The sequence below is a fragment of the Lepidochelys kempii genome, chromosome 16, assembly GCF_965140285.1.
Source record: "Lepidochelys kempii isolate rLepKem1 chromosome 16, rLepKem1.hap1, whole genome shotgun sequence".
NCBI classification, from domain to species: Eukaryota; Metazoa; Chordata; order Testudines; family Cheloniidae; genus Lepidochelys; species Lepidochelys kempii.
This window is the reverse complement of record NC_136395.1, coordinates 7,993,642-8,015,863: the sequence shown is the minus strand read 5'-3', so window position 1 is coordinate 8,015,863 and position 22,222 is coordinate 7,993,642. Positions and strand designations below refer to the sequence as shown.

General features: G+C 49.9%; 1 protein-coding gene across 7 annotated transcripts in view; it reads right to left on the bottom strand.

The window, feature by feature from the left end:
• TOR4A (torsin family 4 member A) overlaps window positions 1-22,222 on the bottom strand; it is a 91,158-nt gene that overhangs the window by 39,062 nt on the left and 29,874 nt on the right. For 3 of the 7 annotated variants that reach the window (XM_078849143.1, XM_078849147.1, XM_078849148.1), the window contains one exon: window positions 14,007-14,664. The exons of 1 other annotated variant lie outside the window; for it this stretch is intronic. The gene's annotated coding sequence lies outside the window, so the exon portion shown is untranslated. Of the gene's footprint in view, window positions 1-14,006; window positions 14,665-17,798; window positions 17,907-22,222 lie in introns of all 7 variants that reach the window. 3 more of the 7 variants (XM_078849144.1, XM_078849149.1, XM_078849145.1) reach the window with 3 other exon arrangements.

The following is a 22,222-nucleotide window of genomic DNA, read 5'->3' as shown; positions in this document are numbered from 1 at the left end:
TCCCCCAACCCCATCTCTAGGGGGCAGTACTTCCCCCATTACAAACACTGAGTCCATGTACAACGAAAGAAAACTTTTATCATGAGACGAAACCACAGCATGAATTTGGGGAAACACTGCAACAATGAGTTGAAATTACACAAACAATAAGTAACACAGCTGCCCCAGCGTATCTTGTGCAATGCCCTTGGCCTCAGTTTCCCACCTTGAGGTGTGAAAGTCCAAGGGACGAAAGTCTCTAACATACCATTCCCCTTTCTTTCTGCTGTACCACACTCACAGTTTGGTTTCTGAGGCCAGCAATGTCCCAGAGTCCAAGGCTGGGTCCTTCTCCAGTCCCTGAAGGGGGTGGGGGTGGCCGAGTGACTCCTTTGCCTCTGCTCCCCGCTGTCACTGCAGCCTCTGCCACTGCTTGTCACTGTCACTGCTGCTGCTGCTGGCCATTGCTGTAACTGCCTCATCTTTTTACTGAAACCCTGTCCCTGTACCATGTCAAAGGCTCAACCCGTAAATCAGTGATTTCAGAATTCGTGATCAATGAGGTTAAAGTTATGGTGACCTCTCAATAAGGGCATGCTAAGGATACTTCTGCTGCCTTTTATTCATACAAGAAGAACATTTATTACCCCTGCGTTCAATACTAAAGTAAATTTTAACCCAAAACAGCCAAAATTGCTCACTTACAGGAAAGCAGGTCTGTCTGCTGGTCACCTAGGCAGAGTGGCTGTGGCTATGCAAACAGTCTACTCCCGAGGTCTTTTCCCTTAGTTCATCACTAGATGTCAGGGGAGAGCTCATTCAAACCCTGATTACATATATACTGAACAAGAGACTCTTCTGCGGTCAAACAGCAAAGTCTTGCCCTGCAGACTCTGCCGGGTCTGTAAATCCTGAATGCCTCCACTCCCTCTCCTGCTGGCTAAGGAAAGACGTTGCATTTTGTATGGACTTGCAGAGCACCAGTTAACACAGTGAAAAAATACAATCCCTTCCTTCTAAGGGTTTGACCTATTAACTATAAAGCTCAGTAGATTTCAAACCCAGACCTGCAGAGCTGCCAGGCAGAAGACACCTCCAGGCTGCCAACCAGCAGCGGCTGCCAGCTTATGCTCGCTACATACAACCTACAGCACCACTGCAGACCCCAAGGAGTCCCGCTGCAAGTGATCTGAGAGGCAGTAGCCTCATGGCTCCTTGCCCTACATAAACCCAAGTGGTGTTCCAGGAAGCAGGGGTCAGCAACGTGTCCGTACACAGACACAAGTGTTTGTGGTAAAAATTTAGAGGTCTGGGGTAATTTTTCAAGAAATGTTAAATGACCAAATGACATAACCCACCACCCGCAATGTTTGTCACTAAGCACAGTAATTTTGTCAAGTGTCCATCGCGCAACATGGCCAACCCCTGCCAAAAAGTGTCTAGGTAACAGGATGGATTTTCTGTAGGTGCCTGGCCATTCCTGCTCTTCAACCTCAGCTTGATTTGGACCGCGCCTCCTGACCTGGCACTTGAAACCCAACTCGATCTCTGATCCTCAAGATCAATCCCTGCCTGGAACTTGATGACAAACTCTGCTCCACTTTGCTCAGCCTCAGGCTTGACACTGCTCTTGTCAGGATTCTGACAGTTTGCCTGGACCACCTTAGCCCAGGGTGAAGATCTACCCTGTGGGAACATGGAGGCAATGGGCGACTTCCTACTCAGCATGCCCCAGATGATACTGGAGATGCCGGAAGGGGCTGACCAGCCCCAGGAGGAGCGCCTCACGCTGCGAGCCCCAGTGTTGCAGCTTGCAACAGAGAACCAAGCACTGCACAGGCAATCCGCCCAGCTCCGTGAGGAAAACGTGGCTCTGTGGGCCCAACTGGAACAGCACGCCGTACATAACCCACTGCCATGAGAGCAGGTGACCCAGCTACGGAACAAGAACACTGCACTCCAGACATACACTACGGCTACGCATGCAGACCTGGGGCCACCAGTCCCCCTCCCAGAATGTTTTAATGGGGATCACCAAAAATTCAGGGGGTTTCTTAACCAATGCTGCCTGCAGTTTCTGCTCCATCTCCCTAGTCCTACCACACCAAAATAGGACTCATTAAAGAGGAGAGATGCATTGGACTGGACCTCTCTCCTGCTTGAATTAGGCAGCCTGATGCTAACTGAACAGAATGCCTTCCTCCAGGCGTTTTGTGCTCAACGATCCCCACAGAGCCCGCTCTGTCAAGGGCAGGGACCAGCCTCCTCCTGTGCGGCGTGTGTTCAGTGACGAGTCTCTTCCACAGAGTGGAACAAAGCGGCCCAGCTCTACCAGTTCTGGGGGGACTATGCTTGGAGATTAAGGATGAGCGAGCTCATTTGGAGGCCCTGACCGACATAGACACCTTTGTCAATCTTGTCATACACATCAACAATAGGCTCCAAGAGCAACGTGAGGAAAGGAAGGGGTCTAGGCCACCCCTGACCAGTGCCCCTTGGTACCTGTCTCGGACCTGGGACCCACACTCCTGCAGCCTGATACCATTCACAGCCGTGTCGCCTCTGAGGAAAAAGCAACACTGCCACCACAGCCTGTGTTTCTACTGTGGAGGATCCAGCCACACTCGCACCAACTGCCCATCACAATCTTTAGCACAGCCCAGTTCAGGAAATGATCACACCCAGGCCTGGTTGAGGGGGTCGGCCTGGGAAAGCCCCGAGGTAATGCCCCCACTCCTCACCAAGACATGCTCCAGGCATGGTGAGCACTTCCTGCACCTCAGAGTTTGGGTCTGCCTCCATACCCGAGGGGAGCCATACTGAATTCCCCACAGTGGGCACTGGTGGATTCCGGGGCAGTAGACAACTTGACAGATGCTGATGCTGCCCAAGTCTTGGGTATTCCAGTACAACTGAAGACAGTCCCTGACCTAGTGGAAACTATGGATGGCTCACTCCTTTCATCCTGACCAGTGACACGATAAACAATACCTCTGGAAGTTGCCATTCTGGACCGTCAGGATGTCTTTCATTTTGCATGATTCACTCACCACGCTTCCTCACAATCCTCAGCATTTCATGGCTGGCAGCTCATGATCAGCACATCCTTAGGCATGAATGCAAGGAATGCCTGGCAAGTCTATGGGCATGGGAGAACTTCTACAGATATCTGTGTGAGCTGGGTTCCTTTAAACTGATGGCCAACCCATAAACCTCTTGTAACCCTTATCAACGGGAAATACCTGGATCAGACATTGCTAAGATGCCAGCATCTTTTGATTGGGCTAATGCAACTTAACCCAATCACTGAATACATTCCTAGGTGTTGACACACTGTTGTAGAGCCCAGCATCACACTCAAATGCTGATGGGCTAGAGGAAGATGTAAAGGCTTACATGGATGAGGTGAAAACTTACACGCCAGCGTCAGGTAGGCGACTATACCCACTACAAAAAACAACCTGGGCAGATAAGCAACTTCAAGAAGTTTTTAGTTACATTTGGGCAGGATGGCCCAAGTACCTAAAGAACACTGTGGCCATGGCAAGAGACTTTTGCTAGACACGGGCAATTACGCAAGTCCAGTAGATTAGCGATTAAAGGGGATCACATTGTCATCCCAAGCTCTTTGAGAGGAGAAATTCTAGACCTCATCCATGAAGCACTGTGACAGGGTGGGGGTAGCCTGTCCAGTGTGGGGTGAATGCACCCCGTGAATAAGCCCACTGGACTGTCCTTGGCCTCAAGACTGTAATGACTAATGGTCAGAGCCAATGGAGTTGTCTCTCCTCCCAGAGCTATAAGGCCTAGCGCTCAGAACCAATATGGCTGCCCCCACTCTCGGGGATGAGCAGCCCAGTGGCCAATAGGGGAACTGGGCCGCCACCTAGGAGTGAGTGATGGCAGGGGTAGGGGGACCCAGGCCCTCCCTGCTCCACCAGGTCCTGGCCCAGGCCTTATCAATGGCAATGTGTGCCACTACTGAGTCAGTGCGGCTCAAACTGAAACATTCTAGCTTCTTGCAGGACTATAACTAGTCCCCCCGGGCCGCTTCCGACCATGTCTCTTGGCCCTAGTCTATACTACAAGTTTAGGTCGAATTTAGCAGCGTTAGATCAATTTAACCCTGTACCAGTCCACACGACTAAGCCATTTTTGTCGACTTAAAGGGCTCTTAAAATCAATTTCTGTACTCCTCCCCAACGAGGGGATTAGTGCTGAAATCATTACCGGGTCAAATTTGGGGTTGTGTGGATGCAATTCGGCAGTATTGGCCTACGGGAGCTATCCCAGAGTGCTCCATTGTGACCACTCTGGACAGCACTTTCAACTCAGATGAACTAGCCAGGTACACAGGAGAAGCACCAGGAACTTTTGAATTTCATTTCCCGTTTGGCCAGCGTGGTGAGGTCATCAACAGAGGTGACCAATACAGAGCTCTTCAGCACAGGTGACCATGCAGTCCCAGAATTGCAAAAGAGCTCCAGCATGGACCGAATGGGAGGTACTGGATCTGATCGCTGTATGGGGAAACGAATCCGTGCTATCAGAATTCCATTCCAAAAGACGAAATGCCAAAATATTTGAAAAAAAATCTCCAAGGGCATGATGGACAGAGGCTATAACAGGGGCCCACAGCAGTGCCACATGAAAATTAAGATGCTCAGGCAAGCCTACCAAAAAACCAATGAGGCAAATGGCCACTCCGGGTCAGAGCCCCAGACATGCCGCTTCTATGATGAGCTGCATGCAATTCTAGGGGGTGCCCCTGCCACTACCCCACCCCTGTACGTGGACACCTGCAAGGGGGGAATCTCATGCAACAGGGATGAGGATTTTGGGAACAAGGAAGATGAGGAGGAGGACGAGAATGAAACCGTTCTCCCCGACAGCCAGAAACTGTTTATCACCCTGGAGCCAATACCCTCCCAATCCTCCCAAGGCATGCTCCCAGACCTTGAAGGCAGAGAAGGCACCTCTGGTGAGTGTACGTTTGTAAATATAATACATGGTTTAAAAGCAAACGTGTTTAATGATTAATTTGCCCTGAAGACTTGGGATGCATTCGCAGCCAGTACAGCTACTGGAAAAGTCTGTTAACGTGTCTGGGGATGGAGCAGAAATACTCCAGGGACATCTCAATGAAGCTCTCCTGGAGGTACTCCCAAAGCCTTTGCAAAAGGTTTCTGGGGAGTTCAGCCTTATTGCGTCCTCCATGGTAGGATGCTTTACCATGCCAGGCCAGTAGCACGTAGTCTGGAGTCATTGTATAACAAAGCATGGCAGCATATGGTCCGTGTTTGCTGGCATTCAAGCAACATCCGTTCTTTATCTCTCTGTGTTATCCTCAGGAGAGTGATATCATTTGTGGTCACCTGGTTGAAATAGGGGAATTTTATTAAGGGGACATTCAGAGGTGGCCGTTCCTGCTGGGCTGTTTGCCTGTGGCTGAAAAGAAATCATCCCCGCTGTTAGCCACGCGGTGAGGGGAGGGGTGAAGCGATGATCCCAGAGAATGGGGGAGGGGGAGTGACCCTGTACCAAAAGCACGTGTTATATAATGTTAACAGCTTGGTTCACCATGAAAGAGTCTACCCCTTGTTCTCTAAAAATGTATCTTTTCAAATACTACTCTCTCTTTTTTTCCTCCCGCAGCTGCAAATGTTTCAACGCTCCCCCTATCATCTCCATCCCAGTGGCTAGTGCAGATAAGAAGGCGAATAAAACCACACTTGCAATGAAATGTTCTCTGAGCTCATGCAGTCCTCCTGCACTGAAAGAGCTCAGCAGAATACGTGGAGGCAAACAATGTCAGAGTCCAGGAAAGCACAAAATGAACGCGAGGACAGGAGGAGGGAGCAAGAGGAGAGGTGGCAGGATCAAGATGATAGGTGGCGGCAGTGTGATGAGAGGAGGCAGGATGTAATGCTGAGGCTACTGGAGGATCAAACGGATATGCTCCGGCGTATGGTTGAGCTGCAGGAAAGGCAGCAGGAGCACAGACTGCTGCTGCAGCCCCTGTGTAACCAACTGCCCTCCTCCCCAAGTTCCATAGCCTCCTCACCCAGACCCCCAAGAACGCGGGGGGGGGCACTCCGGGCACCCAACCACTCCACCCCAGAGGGCTGCCCAAGCACCAGAAGGCTGGCATTCAATAAGTTTTGAAGCGCAGTGTGGCCTTGTCCTTCCCTCCTCCCCTCATCCACCACCCCACCTGTGCTTCCGTCCTCCGCCACCCTTCTCGGGCTACTTTGGCAGTTATCCCCCTATTTGTGTGATGAATTAATAAAGAATGCATGATTTTGAAACAACAATGACTTTATTGCCTCTGCAAGTGGTGATCGAAGCGGGGAGGTCGGTTGGCTTACAGGGAAGTAGAGTGAACCAAGGGGGCAGGTTTTCATCAAGGAGAAACAAACAGAACTGTCACACCATAGTCTAGCCAGTCATGAAACTGGTTTTCAAAGCTTCTCTGATGCGCAGCGTGCCATGCTGTGCTCTTCTAATTGCCCTGGTGTCGGGCTGTGCATAATCAGTGGCCAGGCGATTTGCCTCAACCTCCCACCCCGCCATAAACGTCTCCCCCTTACTCTCAGATATTGTGGAGCACACAGCAAGCAGCAATAACAATGGGAATATTGGTTTCGCTGAGGTTTAACCAAGTCAGTAAACTGCGCCAGCGTGCTTTTAAATGTCCAAATGCACATTCTACCACCATTCTGCACCTGCTCAGCCTATAGTTGAACAGCTCCTGACTACTGTCCAGGGTGCCTGTGTATGGCTTCATGAGCCATGGCATTAAGGGGTGGGCTGGGTCCCCAAGGATAACTATAGGCTTTTCAACATCCCCAACAGTTATTTTCTGGTCTGGAAAGTAAGTCCTTTCCTGCAGCTGTTCAAACAGACCAGAGTTCCTGAAGATGCAAGCATCAAGCACCTTTTCCGGCCATCCCATGTTGATGTTGGTGAAACGTCCCTTTTAATCCACCAACGCTTGCAGCACCATTGAAAAGTACCCCTTTCAGTTTATATACTGGCTGCCAAGGTGGTCTGATCCCAAGATAGACAAAACACATATCCCTATCGCCCCACCACAGTTACGGAATCCCATTGCAGCAAAGCCATCCACTATGACCTGCACATTTCCCAGAGTCACTACCCTTGATAGCAGCAGCTCAGTGACTGCATTGGCTACTTGGATCACAGCAGCCCCCACAGTAGATTTGCCCACTCCAAATTGATTCCCGACTGATCAGTAGCTGTCTGGCGTTGCAAGCTTCCACAGGGCTATCGTCACTCACTTGTGAACTGTGAGGACTGCTCTCATCTTGGTATTCTTGCGCTTCAGGGCAGGGGAAAGCAAGTCAAAGTTCCATGAAAGTGCCCTTACACATGCAAAAGTTTTGCAGCCACTGGGAATCATCCCAGACCTACAACACTATGCGGTCCCACCAGTCTGTGCTTGTTTCCTGGGTCCAGAATCAGCGTTCCATGGCATGGGCCTTCCCCATTGCCACCAGGATGTCCAAATTGCCAGGGCCCATATTTTGAGAGAAGTCTGTGTCCATGTCCTCATCACTCTCGTCACCGCGCTGCCATCGCCTCCTCACCTGCCTTTTCAGTGTCTGGTTCTGAACATACTGCAGGATAATGTGCGAGGTGTTTACAATGTTCATAACTGCCGCAGTGATCTGAGCGGGCTCCATGCTTGCCATGGTATGGCATCTGCAGAAGAGCAGAGTTTCAGCGGAAGTGGTGGATGATGGTTAGCAGGCCTACTGCACCGTCTGCTGAAAACAGTATGGCACCCGCACGGAAAAAAGGCGTGAAACGACTGTCTGCCATTGCTTTCGCAGAGGGAGGGGGCGACTGATGACATGTACCCAAAACCACCTGTGACAATGTTTTTGCCCCATCAGGCATTGGGAGCTTAACCCAGAATTCCAATGGGTGGCGGAGACTGCAGGAACTGTGGGATAGCTACCCACAGTGCAATGCTCTGAAAGTCAACGCTAGCCATGGTACTGTGGACACACTCTGCCAACTTAATGCGCTTAGTGGGGACACACACAATCGACTGTATAAAATCGCTTCCTAAAAAATCAACGTCTATAAATTCGACGTAATTTCACAGTGTAGACATACCCTTGGAGTTGCTATTGAGCCATCATCGGGGTCTCCAGGCTTCTCTGCATGTTCCGTTCCCAGTGACTCTGGTCCCTCTCGGGCATACGCATGTACTTGGGCGTCTGTCTGTGTCTCGGCATCTCCGGCTTCCGCAATCAGGGATTCCCGCTGTTCCTGGACTGGACCTGGCAAGGAGCATCCTTCCTCCTTGGCAGTCACTCCAGACTATTGTTGCACCTGGAGCATGCCCAGTAGGGACATGGGGGCGTGGCTTCCTCAGCCCACAGTGAGGAGTTAACCCTTCCCCATCCAGTGCGGGGTGAGTGCAGCCCGTTACAAGCACATAAAGGCCAGCTAGTCAGGGTGGTGGCCTGGAATCAGCAAAGGGGCATGAAGAATGCAGAACCTTCATGTAAACACTACAGAACTAACTGACCAACACAATGCACAGAGCCTCTGATAACAACACCTCTACCAGACAGATCCTGGAAGAGGCTAGCAGCGGATCTATGTGAATTCAGAGGACCTCATTGCCTAGCTGTAGTGCATTATGTTTCTAGATATATTGAAATAATATATTTGAAAGACACAACATGTTGCAGTGTTACTGAGAAATGAAACCGGTGAATGTTCTTTAAGTATTCCAGAATCACTAGTGATGGACAACACTCTACTGCTCACCACAACTGAATTTCAGTCATTTGAAACATAGGATACTGAGTGCATCACTAGCAGCCTCCACTACCCACAAGGAAAGGGAGGGTCTGAGCAGGCTGTACAGACAGCTAAGAAAATATTGAAGCAGGAAGATCCATTCCTTGCTCTTCGGAATTATCAACACCGTTAGTAGCTACCAGCTATAGCCCAGCTCAGCTCCTGATAGGAGGGCAACTCAGGACAACTGTTCCAAGAATAGAAAAGAATCTAGCCCCAAAGTGCCCAGACCAGAGAAGAGTAGCCAAATCCAGTCAAAAGAAGCTTATAAACACGTTCATTACCAACTCCTCTCAAAGAATTGCCAGATCTGAATCTAGTTGAGCACATTTGCATTAAACTGGATGGAGGAAAAAAGATGGAGAACCCCAGCTGTTGTAAAGAAAAAGAATGCATGGCCCGATCATAGAACTAGAAGGGACCTCAAGAGATCATCTAGTCCAATCCCCTGTACTCATGGCAGGACTAAGTATTATTTAGACCATCTCTAAGAGGCTAGGAGCCAACCACACCCACAGCAGAACTGCTGGGGGCCCTAGAAAAGAGCAGCTGCATTGGTCAGGAATCAAACCCAGGACACCTGCGTGAGACTTCTACCATTGAACCATCAATGCCCTGCTCAGCTATGCTAGTGAGACCGACAGAGCGTTCAGCCCAAATCTTTCACGTCTTCCCTTTGTTCCAGAAATTGTTCAGTCAACTGAGCAAACTCTACAAATTGCAGGTGCAGAACCAGGGGAAGACAATTCACCTATTCTAAACCTGCCAGGAGAGTTGATGCAAATAAAAGACAACCTAGTCACCCATTCTAGCTGTGTAGTTAAACAGTATGATTCAGGGAGAAGGAACAGGTGGACATGTGGAAATTTTAAGTTACTTTTAAAAAAATAGTTGTATCATTTTTAAAACTGTCAAAATGGGCTGTGGGGGGAGGGAAGGGAAGGGAAGATGTGAAGCTGCATTGTAACGTGTCATCACTAGGGAGTGCTGTGTGAAGAATAAAGCAGCCTGTCTTGACTCAGTGCTGGACACAGGCTACGTTGCCCTCCCCCTCCTTTTTAAAAAACAAAACAAAACCAATGAAGCTGTTGAGAGTGTCCATTTCGCCTCCATCTTTGTGTCACTAACCTGGCACTGGTGATTGCCTTTCCCCTTTCCCCTGGATGCCGCTTCCCTGGCGCTCACAGTGGCCCTCCCCTGCCCCTGGCAGCCCCACCCTGCTCTCCCATCAGCTGGCAGACACCAGGCTTTGGCTCACAGTTCTGCTTCCCTTCTCCATGGCAGCCCCTAGCAGCTTCTCTCCCTGTAGCAGCCTCCTGCGCTGAGGCATCGCTGCCAGTCCCACCTGGCAGGGGCAGCAGGAAGGATATTGCTCCCCTGGGTTTTCCCATTCTGCTCCTCGGGATCTCTGTGCTGACTCCCTGCCATCAGCATGAAAGGGGGGACCTAGGGCCACACCTGGCCAGCTCCCCGCATCTTGTCTGCATGGCGCTCTCCAGCTCCGCAGGCTGCTGGGGGCTACCTGCTAGGCAAAGGCAATAGTGGTCAACAGCAGGATGCTCTGCCCTAGTGGTCAACAGCAGGATGCTCTGCCCAAGTGCTGGCTAATTCCAGCAAAATATGGGGAACCATGGAGCCCCTGGTATCATGTTAGCAAAGAGCCACAGCTTCAAGCACCTCTGCAACTGTCTGTGGATCAAAGAACTGACTGATGGTACCCTTGACATCTGCCAGCATAACAGCACCCTTAGCTCATCTCTGCCCATCCTCCCTCTAGTGGGCCATTCTGACTCCCTCCACGCCATTTCTCCCAAATGAACAGTAATGGTGGGAGGCAGGGGGCATGCACACAGTTCCTGGAGTGGAGGGCAAGATGGGGGACCCTGGTATGGGGAGGATGTAGGCCACACAGAATACCTAGCAGCGGGGAAATTGGGGGACACTGCTAAAAGGGGGGCACACAGCCTCTAGCATTGGGAGAAGGGGGAGTGGAGTGCACACAGAATCCCTGGCAGGGTGGAGACCCTGGGATGGAGGAAGGGGAATGGGTAGCATGGGACAGAAGAGGGGAATGGAGGTGCAGAGGGGAGAATGGAGGAACCTGGAATGAGGGGAATAGGGAAATGGCATGGCAGAAAGAGAGGAGATTGGGGGAGCCCACAGAACCCCAGACATGGGAGAAGGCAGGAATAGGGGCACATAGATCCCCCAGTGCAGGGAGAGGTTGGGGGACCCTGCTTTAGGAGATGGGGGCAAGGTGGCCACCAGTGCTCCTGGCATGGGTGGAAGGTGGGAAAGGAGGTGCCCACAGAGCTGAGGACGTGGGGGACCCTGATATAGGAGGATGGAGGAATAGGGAGCACACAGAACCCCTGGCAATGGGGCGATTGAGGAAGAGTTGCTGGGAGTCTCTGCAATAGAGGGGACAGGAAGGTGGCACCCAGGGGATTGGAGGGGATTGGAGGGTTGCAAGCAGCCTCAGTGCACTCGGCCACAGAAGCTAGGACTCCTCCCTCCCTGCAGTAGGCCACGTGAAGATGGAAAGGAATTTCCCTTACCTCCTTATTGCCATTGCTTCTAAGGCTCCAGGGGGAAGAGGGACAATGTCCTGCTGCTGCCTGAAGTGCCATGAAATGTAGCTGTTTCCCTTCTCTGCCTCTCCAGAGCTCTCAGCCCAGCCCTCCTACCTACCATCCCAACCCCCAACAAGCCCTATCCCCATCATCCCTCCCTCCTCAATGCCCAGGAAAAGCCTTGGCACACAGCTGAGGCCTGAAAATCATTAACTCCATGTTCTGGAAGACCAAGGAGGGCAGCCAGCCAGCAGCAGAACTAAGGACATCCCCATGCACACATAGCCCTCTGTCCCCAGCACCTGCTGCTTTGCCAGGAGTGGGCTGTCAGCTCCAGCACTCGGCCACCTCTGCTGGTATCACAGACCGAACAGGCCCCAGGGAGCCGAGATCCAAACCAGCACCTTCCCCTGCAGGCATCAGACAACCCCCAAACAGGGAAAGGGGCCAAACCCGAGTCATCATTTGTTTACACCAATTTGTTTACATCATTTGTTTTCCCTGCTCTGCCTCTCCAAGCCACCTGCTCGGAAGTGATGGGCTTGGAAGCAGCTCTCCCAGCAAGCCCTCTCTCGTGGCACAGAGGGCACACGCAGAGGAGGCTTTGGCTACTGCCCTCTGTTGTATTAATGTAGGTGGAATATATGGTGGGACGGGTTGTCACCCTGGGGTGCAGTCTGGGAGCTGTGGGAATTGCTGTGCCCCTCTAACCTCCCAGCTGGGCTGGCCCTTTTTCACACTGCTTGGCTGGTGACACCATCAAGCCTCACCCAGCCCCGTTATCACTCAATACAACAGCAGGTGTCGCCACTCACCGAAACGGAGGTACCTGAGCGCTGTACCTAAGCAACCCAAGTCCAAACAGCAGAGACCAGCCAATTTCCCAGCTCCCCAGGCTCCCTCCCCTCCCCTCCCCCCGCTGGAGTAAACCCAAAATGATACCGTCTTGCACGGCCCAGGGATCTGTAGAATGTAAGTTCACAAATAGTTTGCCCCTCCCTCCGTGTGGAAAGGAATATGCAACAAGCCCATGTTAACCAAGCTGAGACTTTCCCCAGACACGCAAAGGCACACTGGTTCAGAATAAACTTGTTTTTGCTTTATAACTGCAAATAATAGATTAAGTGATTATAAGTGTTAGCAAACAGATCAAAACAGAGTACCCAGCAAATAAACAAAACCACAAACTAAGCCTAACATACTAGATAGATGGGATTTGAATTAGCAATTTCCCAACCTGATTGATAATACAAGCAGTCCACCAGGTTTCCATACACAGGCTAGAAATCCCTTTAGCCTGGGACCAGCACTTCTCCCAGTTCTGTCTTTGTTCCTCAGGTGTTTCCAGGAGTCCTCGTGCAGAGAGTGAAGCCAAGAAATGATGTCACACCCCACCTTATAAAGCTTTAAGATATGGTGGGAACCCTTTGTTCCAAAAACAGTTTCAAATCAGTTTGTGGAAAAATCAGGTACCCAAAATGCAGTTCAGTGTCACCCTGTGGTCTGGTCACATGCCCCTGCATAGCTTGCTAAGGCTTATCTACACTGGCATTTTACAGCACTGCAACCGTCTCGCTCAGGGGTGTGAAAAAACACGCCCCCGAGTGCAAATTTCAGCGCTGTAAAGCACCAGCTTAGACAGTGCACCAGTCCTGAGAGCCGCACTCCCAGCCCTGGGAGCTACGCCCCTCGTGGAGGTTTTGTTTTTTTGAGCGCTGGGAGAGCTCTCTCTCCCAGTGCTCTGCCGCGACTGCACAAGCCACATTGCCGGTGTAGACTAGCCCTAAGTCATAGCAACCGTTATCCATTGGCTCTCAGGAAGGCTCACCTGAAGTGCTCTCAGGAAGGCTCACCAGGTGGGGGATAAGCTTCTCCTAAGGCCTATTGTTTTTCTTAATGGCCCATTACCCTGAACAGGCCTTTCCCAACCAGCTGTCTAGACTGGAAGCATCTTGCCTAGTGGGTGTCACCCTGGTGCCACCACATTTGAAATGCAGATACATAGTCAATATTTATAACTCCAGATACAAAAATGATACATGCACGCAAATAGGATAATCATATTCAAACAACTGTAACTTTTCCAATGCCACCAGACAAGACATATCTTGTACAAGATCCATCATAATTACATCATAATCGTACAACTCTGAAGAATATGGGGCGTAGTGTCACATATGGGCCCGAAGAATTAGAGGTGTTGACATAAGCCAGGCACTGTCCAACATTAAACAGTGTTACGTCAGGGTCAGGGGCTGGTATACAGAGACCGCAACCTGCATATGTACCATGGCAAACACTGTAAAATTTGTGCCAACGTTTATAAGGTTCGTGATAAAAATACACAAAAGGAAAAGAATCAAAGTGAGGGGAAGAGCACTGAAACGGATTGTTTATACAAAACAAAATCAAAACCTATCAAAGCCCTTTTTGGAGACAGTGAATATTGGTTAAAGTCTCTTATTCAGTTAAACTGGCCTTCCTGGTGGGGAAGAAAGAGTAAATTCTGCTGTTCCGTTCTGAAGCGGGAATGATAATCACTTCCCTGCTTCAGACAAAACAGACAGACCCAAAATGGAGAGAAGAGTAAGATAGTAAAGATGGGGGAAATACCACTTTTGTTGCTGTACTCAGGCTACAGTGAGCCTGGTTAGTCACGGACAGATACTTATGGCCAGCAGGTCAGCTGTTGCTCTGGACCCAGGCTCACTTTCCCAGTCAGGGACATCATCTGGTTGGTGTGGACAGGTCCCTGTCCTTCACTGGTCCTTCTCAGGCTGAGCAGAGCCAGATGGGCCGTTTCACCTCTCCATGCTGGTGCCATGCAGGACAGTGGATTTCAGGATCAGGTGAAAAGATGGGAGAGAGAAAGGACAAGAGGAAGATTTTTTTTTTTTTTGTGGGGGGCAGAAAGGAGCACATGAGGGAGGAAAAAAGAGCAGGATCTCACATGTATCAGGTGGGGTCCTCGCTGGTGCAGTGATGATGGTCAAGGGGAATCAAGGGCTGGTATCAAGGGGTCACAATCCTTCCGCCCCACACAGTAAAAGTCTTCCCTCCCTCCCCAGCCCACAAAAAAAAAAAATCTCTTTAAGGGCCCCAAAAAGGCAATGAGTGAAATAATCCATCCTCTCATTATTTTGTCCACCTCATTTCTGACACTCCAGTTTTGGTTCATTGATTTTTGATCCTCTGCTCCTCTTGTTTACCAGTCATAATCTGAAGGCAGTCCTTGAGGGGGATCAATAGACCCTTCTGTCCCCTTAGAAAACTGTGTAAGAAAAGATGGGCTATAACAGATCATTGTGACAAGTCATGAACCTTTGCCCACTTTTCACCTGTTAGGCTAACAATTAAAGCAGGCCTGCTCGGCTCTGTTATTACAACCCCTTCCCATCATAGGATTGGCTGCAGCTGGTTAAATCAGACTTTTTCCTGCTGAACCCCAGAGCCTGGCTGAGGCCTGGCGAAGGAGCCAGGTAGCACAGCCCAGGTGAGCCAGATGGCACATTAGCTGCTGCCTCAAAGTGCAGAGCTCAAGCAATGCAATTTCAGGCAGGGGAAGTAGGGTAGAGTCAGGGGCTGGAGCTGGGAGTTAATTCCCATGGGCTGCAGCCTGCACAGAGACTGAAGCCAAGCCATGGAGTAACACAAACATTAGGGAGCAGCTGGGGCCCTGCCTCCTGGCTACGAGTCTCCCTTCACCTTGGTGTGAACATGGAGAACTTCCCACACCTCTGGGGGCAAACCCCGCCAGGGCCTTATCCAGGTTTGATTCAGGCTGCCCTACAGCTGGGCAAATAACTGGTTTCTCGGTTCACTGGCAGTTCCAAAAAATTGGAAAAAAAAAAAATTAAAATTGGTTAGAGTCAAACTGAAACCAGAAACTCTGAAAATGGTCAGTGATCAAAGTCAGTTTTCTTTTAGCTCAAACCAAACACTTAATTAAGCCCCAAACTAAGTGCTTTGTTTAATTTCCAGGCTTTTTTTAAAGCAAAAGGAATCTGATGAGGTTCAACAAGGATAAGTGCAGGGTCCTGCACTTAGGACGGAAGAACCCAATGCACCGCTACAGACTAGGGACCGAATGGCTAGGCAGCAGTTCTGCGGAAAAGGACCTAGGGGTGACAGTGGACGAGAAGCTGGATATGAGTCAACAGTGTGCCCTTGTTGCCAAGAAGGCCAATGGCATTTTGGGATGTATAAGTAGGGGCATTGCCAGCAGATCGAGGGACGTGATCGTTCCCCTCTATTCAACATTGGTGAGGCCTCATCTGGAGTACTGTATCCAGTTTTGGGCCCCGAACTACAAGAAGGATGTGGATAAATTGGAGAGAGTCCAGCGAAGGGCAACAAAAATGATTAGGGGTCTGGAACACATGACTTATGAGGAGAGGCTGAGGGAACTGGGATTGTTTAGTCTGCGGAAGAGAAGAATGAGGGGGGATTTGATAGCTGCTTTCAACTACCTGAAAGGGGGTTCCAAAGAGGATGGATCTAGACTGTTCTCAATGGTAGCAGATGACAGAACAAGGAGTAATGGTCTCAAGTTGCAGTGGGGGAGGTTTAGGTTGGATATTAGGAAAAACTTTTTCACTAGGAGGGTGGTGAAACACTGGAATGCGTTACCTAGGGAGGTGGTAGAATCTCCTTCCTTAGATGTTTTTAAGGTCAGGCTTGACAAAGCCCTGGCTGGGATGATTTAGTTGGGGATTGGTCCTGCTTTGAGCAGGGGGTTGGACTAGATGACCTCCTGAGGTCCCTTCCAACCCTGATATTCTAGGATTCTATGAATGAAGCTTCACCAAATGGCTGGAGCAGGAAGTGCCTCTTTTATCATCTTGAACCAGTTGCTAGGGCACGCTGAGCTAGGGGCAAAGTTCGGTGTCCCCCCCTGCTGCCTGTGGCGAAGGGACTTGAACCTGGGGGTTGCAGGAGGGGCCCAATCACAGGCTCAGGCTGTTCTGGGGCAGTGCTCTCTAGATTGCTCCTGCTGAAACTGTTTCACTGATTTATACTAAGTGCAGTCACTGAACCAGGGACTTGTACTTGGGCCCCCCACCGCTCAGGGGAGGGATGTTTTGGTTCAGCCCGTATCTCCCAGAAGGTCCTGCCTGCCACAGCAGCTCCCCAGCCATTAGCTGTGTTGATCTGGGGAGAGAAGCGAGGCTGGCGGGGGCGGCGGGAATCAATCCATAGCAAACAAGCAGGAAGCAGGCCAGGGAGCATCAGCTTTTCAGGCAGCCCTTGGTAAACAGTCCGGCCTGCTCCCCCCACAGCCACTGCACAAATTGCAGGCCAGAAAGGCGGTAGCAGGGGAAATGTCAAGTGTCTTTATATAACTCGTGTTCTGGTGGTGAGGTCACCAAGAGGCAATATTGACATTGGAGACTTGTTTTGAACAGCAACAGCTGGGGAGGCAGAGGTACTTCTTAGGGCTGGAAGTGGGTCCCTGGCAGTAGCTGCCTTGCAGGCTGGGACCCAGTTCTGCTGCAGAACTCTGAGAGCAGCCCCCAAGCACAGCGGGCCAGGTTCCAACCTGTGCTGGCTCAGAGACGGAGAAGGGCAGTTTGCCCCTTCCATGTCCAGGGCTGCGGAAGCTGGTACTGGCCAGAGGAGCCCCGAGGGCTGCCCTGAATTGTACCCTGTTGCAGTTGTCACGGTGGGCCACTGCAGGGGCACAGAATAGCCTTCCTCGGCCATGCAATACCCCCTGTGGAGGCAGAGCTGGCTCTGCACTGAGCATGGAGCTGCTTGGGCTGGGCAGAGATTACACCTGCCCTTCAGCCCTCCTGCACCTGCCTCACTGCCCTAAAGGGCAGGAGAGCAGCTGCAAACTCGCCCAGCGAATCCAGCATACACAGGGCTCGCTCCATGGAGTTCATTCCCTTCCCCTTCAGTCCTGCCTTGCACACCCCTGGTAGCACTGCCTCCCTGCCAGGCCAAACCTGCTCCAAGCCCTGGAGGGCAAACACACCCCAGTAACTCCCGATTCCATCCTAACCACTCAGCAGGGCCCAGGCAGCCAGAGATGGTCTTGGAGTAACAAGCGCTATATGCAGAGGGCCAGCAGCAGCCCATCTAGGAGTCATGACTCCCATCTTCCCCTTGTAGGTCTGGGCCCAAGGCAGCAGTGTGACGGGGAGGGGAACGTAGCTGCAGTGGGCAGGACACAGGGGAGTGTCTGGAGTTTGGAGGTGGCTGCTTGGCACAATTCTATCCCGTGTGTTTGTCCCACACTCCCCTGGTGTTGCAGCTCAGGCTGTGAGGCGTGCTATGATGTTTGAGAGCCTGAGCAAGAGCCACCCTGCACTGCACGGCACCCCTTGGCACCTCTGCTCTGGCCAGTCATGATATGTGTTTGGGGAATACTGAAGCTGGATTAAAGAAAAACCTGTTACATACCTGCTCAGTTACTGTTGTTCTTTGAGACGCGCTTACATATTTCCATTCCACTCTAGCGGTCTGTGCACCAGGGCACTGAAGCTAGAGAACTTTTTCCCAAAGCAGGACCTGTTGGGGCAGCACATAGAATCATAGTGGGGGCAAAAGACATATCTGGCTTCAAGACTAAGCTCGATAAGTTTATAGAGGAGATGGTATGATGGGATAGCCTAATTTTGGCAATTAATTGATCTTTGCCTATTAATTAATTGATCTACCTATTAGCGGTAGATATGCCCAATGGCCTGTGATGGGATGTTAGATAGGGTGGGATCTGAGTTACTACAGAGAATTCTTTCCTGGGTGTCTGGCTGGTGAGTCTTGCCCACATGCTCAGGGTTTAGCTGATCGCCATATTTGGGGTTGGGAAGGAATTTTCCTCCAGGGCAGACTAGCAGAGGTCCTGAGGGTTTTTCGCCTTCCTCTACAGCGTGGGGCACGGGTCACTTGCTGGAGGATTCTCTGCACCTTGAAGTCTTTAAACCACGATTTGAGGACTTCAATAGCTCAGACATAGGTTAGGGGTTTGTTACAGGAGTGGGTGGGTGAGATTCTGTGGCCTGTGTTGTGCAGGAGGTCAGACTAAGGTCAGAAGGGACCATTATGATCGTCTAAAGTCTATGATTCTATGATTCTAACTCAAAGAACAACAGTTACAGGACAGGTGCAAATGTCACTGATGACGACATGACCCAAGAAAGCCGCTGATGCTGCTTGAGCCCTTGAAGAGTGTACTAAGACTCACTGAGGTTCAGAGACATTAACAATGTTGTAACAGGGATGAATGCAGGAGGAAACCCAATAAGAAATCCTCAGAGAGGTACCACGTTTCCCTTTCATCCTTTCTGCAAAGGAATTGGAGAACTGAGGAGATCTTCTTAGTTCTGTCCCAGGACAAAGCTCATGCTCTATGAACATCTGAAGTATGGAGTTTTTCTTCCTCTTTGTGAGAATGAGGTTTCAGAAGAAAGGTGGGCAAGTAAATAGTCCGATTCATATAAAAGTCTTAAAACCATGTTAGTGAGGAATTTGGGGTGTGGCTGCAAGGCCACCGTGTCCTTGAAAAAACCTGTATAAGGAGGATCAGCTATCAACCCTCCTAGCCAATGTAATAGCTATTAACAAAGCTCAGACAATGGGCAGGTAGCCATGGGCTCAAAAAGGGGGCCTCATCAATCATGAGAGGACTAAGTTTACGCCGCAGGATGGAGCTGGTTCTTTAATAGGTGGGGAAAGCCTGTCCAAACCTTTTAAGAACTTGGTCACCATAGGGTTGGAGAACACAGACCTGCCGGCTATGGGCAGATGGAACACAGAGTGCAACCAGGTGAACCCCTACTGAATAGATTGAAAGGCCGCTATCTTTCAGGTAAAGGAGATAATCCAGAGTAAACTGAATGGGAACCTGTGAAGGAAAGATATCTGTCCACTGGGACCAAAGGGAGAACCTCTTCCACTTGCACCTGGTAGAGGACTACCTGCTATTCCGAAGAACATTCTGAACTGCAGCAGATTTCAGCATGTCCTGGTTCTGAGCCAAAGCTCATTAGAAACAAAAGAAAAATAAGATGAATGAAAACATATCACAGGTTTACACTAACTGACTCAAAACTTTTTTAAACTGTTTACACAAAAAAGCCTTTAGAAGCGTTTTCTAAGCAAGGCACAAAAGGAAAACATGAGATGCTCACGCTCACTCCAGCTACTGACCACAGGCAGCATGAAGGAACTGGGGGTGGAGAGGAGGGAGATTAGGGCACTCTGCCCCTTTATACTCTTGGCTGGCAGCATGAGCGTGAGGAGGACAAATGCACAGCCCCAAGGGATACTGCTATGGGAAACAGCTCTCCAGCTTCGGTGCACTGGCATGCAGACACCTGGAGTGGAATGGACCCGAAGAATAGCTGGGTCAAGCTAAGCCCAGCAAAGAGGGCAAGGATGCTGATTGGAAAAGGAGACACTGGACTATAAAGTGGACAGAAAGTTGGCTCGGTTGTTGGGCTCAACGGGTAGTGATTAATGGCTCCATGTCTAGTTGGCAGCCGGAATCAAGTGGAGTGCCCCAAGAGTTGGTCCTCGGGCCAGTTTTGTTCAATATCTTCATAAATGATCTGGAGGATGGTGTGGATTGCACCCTCAGCAAGTTTGCAGATGACACTAAACTGGGAGGAGAGGTAGATATGCTTGAGGGTAGGGATAGGATACAGAGGGACCTAGACAAATTGGAGGATTGAGCCAAAAGAAACCTGATGAGGTTCAACAAGGACAAGTGCAGAGTCCTGCACTTAGGATGGAAGAATGCCATGCACCGCTACAGACTAGGGACCGAATGGCTCGGCAGCAGTTCTGCAGAAAAGGACCTAGGAGTTACAGTGGACGAGAAGCTGGATATGAGTCAACAGTGTGCCCTTGTTGCCAAGAAGGCCAATGGCATTTTGGGATGTATACGTAGGGGCATTGCCAGCAGATCGAGGGACGTGATCGTTCCCCTCTATTCAACATTGGTGAGGCCTCATCTGGAGTACTGTATCCAGTTTGGGGCCCCACACTACAAGAAGGATGTGGAAAACGTCCAGCGGAGGGCAACAAAAATGATTAGGAGACTGGAACACATGACTTATGAGGAGAGGCTGAGGGAACTGGGATTGTTTAGTCTGCGGAAGAGAAGAATGAGGGGGGATTTGATAGCTGCTTTCAACTACCTGAAAGGGGGTTCCAAAGAGGATGGATCTAGACTGTTCTCAGTGGTAGCTGATGACAGAACAAGGAGTAATGGTCTCAAGTTGCAGTGGGGGAGGTTTAGGTTGGATATTAGGAAAAACTTTTTCACAAGGAGGGTGGTGAAACACTGGAATGCGTTACCTAGGGAGGTGGTGGAATCTCCTTCCTTAGATATTTTTAAGGTCAGGCTTGACAAAGCCCTGGCTGGGATGATTTAGTTGGGGATTGGTCCTGCTTTGAGCAGGGGGTTGGACTAGATGACCTCCTGAGGTCCCTTCCAACCCTGATATTCTAGGATTCTATGACACTCTGCTGTAACGTTAAGTAGAACTCTGGGGCAGGCTGGCTGGAATGAGAGATCTGCACTTTTAATTAACAGACAAGTAAGCAGCCAGCTCAGTCTGAGTCTGCTCAGACTTCTTGAGACAACAAATTCATACTTGGAGTGCTCAAAGCTTAACTCAGCCATCAACAGCCACCCTCCCACTTACACTGAACCATTGTATATGCATAATCTTTCCCATGCTAGTCCATGACACCCATCCTTCCTGCAGAGCGCAGATTAAGAAGGTATTTAGCTATCATTTTTCCAGCTCTTAGTGTGCAATTCACCCCACACAAGGCGTAGGCACCATTTAAGTCCCATGTAAGCACATGGGAGTGAAACTGTCCCTTAAAAGAGTTGGCCAAAGATTTTGATGGAACAGTTTTACATTAGAAAATGCAATTCCATTGAAATCTAAATGCTTCACTGGAACATGTCTCTTGACAAAATTTTTGACAGAAAAATGTCATTTTGACTTTCTTGCTTTGTTTTGATAGTGTCAAAATATTTCACTGTGGCTTTATCATTTTGATTTATTTTGTTTTAACTTTTATATTAAAATAATATTAATAATTACTATATGCATGCATAATCTTTTATTATGTTTAATATTTATATCAATGTTTTGACACTATCAAAATGAAATAATTTGATGGTCCCAATTTGAAATTTTTCAGACTTTTTGTTTCATGGGAAATTTCAGCTTTTTGAAACATAAACCCATGTATCAGAAGCCTCTTCCTACTACAAGCAGACTTAAGGCCTATGAACTATTGCTCTGAAACTCTAGGGAAAGCCTCTGACCATTTCATCAAAGTCATGCCAAGAAGAACATAAGCTTACCAAACCTCAGGCCTGGGCATTTCTTGGCTTTTACCCACAGACCCCAGCCAGTCCTAGATTTGGTTCTGTCTGGTCTGCTGACACTTGCTACTGGGGAAAAGGGGAAACAGACCCATCCAGCAATGGGTCTGTACCTCCAACCACCCAACCTTTCCAATCTGACCACAGAGTGCCTGCTAAGGAAAGAACTGTGATTCTGGCCTGGAGACTATCACCTGCCTATGGCCAGTCTGAGGAAGGAACATCAGTTCCTTCCCCCTTGTCCCATCTCCTGTGTTTTCTCATCTGGGCATGTCTGTGGATGGGGAAAAGGAACTGACAAAATGGGTAGCTTTGTAAGTAGCTGCAAACATGCTGGTTGTGTCACCTCTTCCATTCCTTCATTCCCAGGAAGGGCAAAGAAACTGGGTTTGTAAGTTGTCATATTCTTTGCCTGCCTATGGCCAGATCTCCAGCAGGGTGCCACATCCCCATCCTCCCCGCCTCTGGGGGCCTG